Source organism: Cyprinodon tularosa, unplaced genomic scaffold, assembly GCF_016077235.1.
Source record: "Cyprinodon tularosa strain WSP-4 unplaced genomic scaffold, ASM1607723v1 ctg38, whole genome shotgun sequence".
Classification (NCBI taxonomy): domain Eukaryota; kingdom Metazoa; phylum Chordata; class Actinopteri; order Cyprinodontiformes; family Cyprinodontidae; genus Cyprinodon; species Cyprinodon tularosa.
This window is the reverse complement of record NW_024039096.1, coordinates 651,298-654,234: the sequence shown is the minus strand read 5'-3', so window position 1 is coordinate 654,234 and position 2,937 is coordinate 651,298.

Sequence of the window (2,937 nt, the reverse complement as noted above, 5' to 3'; positions counted from 1 at the left end):
CATAACTACAACGTTTATGACTATAATAACATTTCATCCATCCATCAAGCACAGCCAGCTTTGATCAATAAGCACTTTGAGTCCACTCCATAGCACTGCACTGGTCTTAAAATGTCTCCCGTCTGTCTCTGTCAGTACTTATCTCGCTGCTGACGAAGCTATATTAGACTCAGAGGTGGAGGACTATTACAATAGATTTCACAATGCTTTCTAGCACTTTGTGTATGTGTGTGTGTATTCTGTAAATGAAATACATGTGAATAGATCAATAGCCACTGCCAGTGCTCTTCACTTTCACAATTCATCCTAAAGGGTCTAAATATGTTGTAAATCTTGTGTTACTTGAAGCAGCATGATGTTGTCAGCATTTATCTCTACAAATATTTTAAATGCAGTTGCTTACTTCTTGCTTTTTGCCAAAACATCATCAAAAAAATGCTTACAGCTTTATTTCAGATCGTAATTCAGTTTTCATCCCATATGCTTTACTACAATTGAATTGAAGACGTTTTAGTTATATTTTAGTCAGCTGCATTGTCTTAGTTTGAGTCTAGTTTTTTAGTGAACAAAGAGATGAAGCTATAGAGGAATAAATTCACAAGGTTAGTAAATTTCAATCCTTTCTTTGCAGGTAGGTAGTATTTGTACATTGCATCTCATAAGCGACAAAACCCTTTTGAAAGGCTTGGATAGTGTAACATGTTTGGAATTAATCTTTAACCATAAAACACAGATTTTCTTAAATGAACCAAAGTTTGAATTAAAGGCAGTTCAAGGCGTGTAAAAGAACAATATAATAAAGTAACCCTTCATTGATTTGCAATGCTTCTCAGGGGAAATAAAATGGTCTCCTCTTAAACACATAGGACAACTACTTTCATATAAGAATACTGCCTTTTTTTCATTTATCAATTTTACTTGAATTTAAGTAAAAGCAAGCACTTTTAAAAAAAACAAACAAACATTATACTCCGCGATCAATGGAAATATTTTCGCCACAGTCTAAACATAAATTGTTGACCAGTTTACATCCACGTTTATTTATAGTTTATTTCAGGTTGGAAACCTCTCCTGCCATAAACCTGCAGCAATGCTGGGTTCAAATGCATTCATATTGTAGCACAAAGAGGGGGGACTTCATTGTCTAAGAGAAAAGATACTAACTAACCAGACTAGATATTTGGGCCACATTGTCAGATCAGTGTCTCCAACAGATTTCACCTCCATCTTTGACTGGGCTACAAAGGCAAAAATACAAGAACACAAAAAAAATCATATCTTTTCTGTATTCAGTCAGTGGTAAATTTCATGATGAGCGTTGGATTATTAATAGAATAGAAAATCTCTCATTGTCCCACAATGGGGAAATTCTGGTTTTTACAGCAAAAAAAATTCATACAAATGTGGACCTTAAAAAATGTATAAGAACAATATAATAGTGAAGTTAAAAGATAAACAATACAATACTGTAAAGTAGTGTACTGTAAAGTGTTTTAACGATATAAAAAACAGTGCACCTGGAGAAAAAATAACCAATATACAGGTATAGATATTTTCACAGTAATTGATATTTGAAAACAGCAGCAACATCAGAGATGTGCAAAATGACAGCAGCATGTTATTTAACTGACTAAGGTAGAAACTGTGCAAAATCTGCATGACTGTAACAAGTTTGTTGGGAACAGTGGTGGTTATAGAGTCTTACAGCTGCTGGGAGGAAGGATCTGTGATAACGCTTCCTGGTGCATTTAAGGTGTAGCAGTCTGTCACTGAAGGAGCTCTCCAGTTCTGCAACAACTTCATACATGGAGTTGGAAACATTATCTAACAGAGATGTTTAATTAGTTAGGATCCTTTTTGTACTTATTGTACTGCATCAACCCTTAACTTACAAACTGATGGACAGGACTTTTCCTTTGACATATTTTGCTAGAAAACTAACTTTATTGTTCCTTTATTTATGGCGAGTTCCCTCAGTTCTAAAACAACCAAATCACAACCCTAAAGTCACTTTGTTTAGCCTGTGTTATGATGCTATTTTATCTAAATGCTGCATTAGTTTTAGCACAATGTAATATGCACTTTTCAAAAACTTCTATTTGGTCTCCTTAATCGAACAGGATTTTGGCAGATAAATCCTCAGGACCTCTTGGATGAGTCACTGGTGTCCTCTTGAAGGGATTTTAGTGGGCCACTGTTCCTTAAGTTCCTTATTTTATTTATTTTACTTTGATTTGCAAAATATTAAAGCCTTTAGGGTTTATTTGATTGATGTCAGCAACTTTGTTTCCCATGTGATCTTGAGCCATTTTGAATGGGGCCATGATATATTGCTTTTTGAGATATTTTGACGTTCACATCTATTGTTATTTCATGGTTAGTGAAATTTAAAACTTTGAAAAGATTGTTTTTAAGTCAATCTCTAATTCAACAGGTGGGGTGATTACTTTTTCATACGGGGCCAGGTTGTTTTGATCTCGATGCTCTTTCCCTTCATAAATGAAATCATCCTATGAAAACTGCTTTTTAGAGGCTCTAATAAAAAAAAAATTGGAAAGTAATCAATACATTGTTTTACGGGTTCTGCATCCGCTTCTATGGGCATAACAACATTTTTAAGAGCAGACCTACTGCAAACAAAAATGATTTCGATTTTTTTAAGCCTGCCACACAGTATAATGAAATGTATTAGCATTAGTTGTAAACACCAGACCTTATCCAATATTTATATACTTGTAAATGGCCATCACGATAACATTATGCAGGAAGTAACCTGTACAATTCAGATGATAGAAGAGGGAGTGGATATAAATGTTCCTAATATACTTAATGCAATATCTTTGAATCTCACTTCTGAGGCTGAACTCAAATCCAATCTGATCTCTTGTGATGCCACGAATGAGAGCTATTGACGTGGAATTAAACAACAACAGAGGT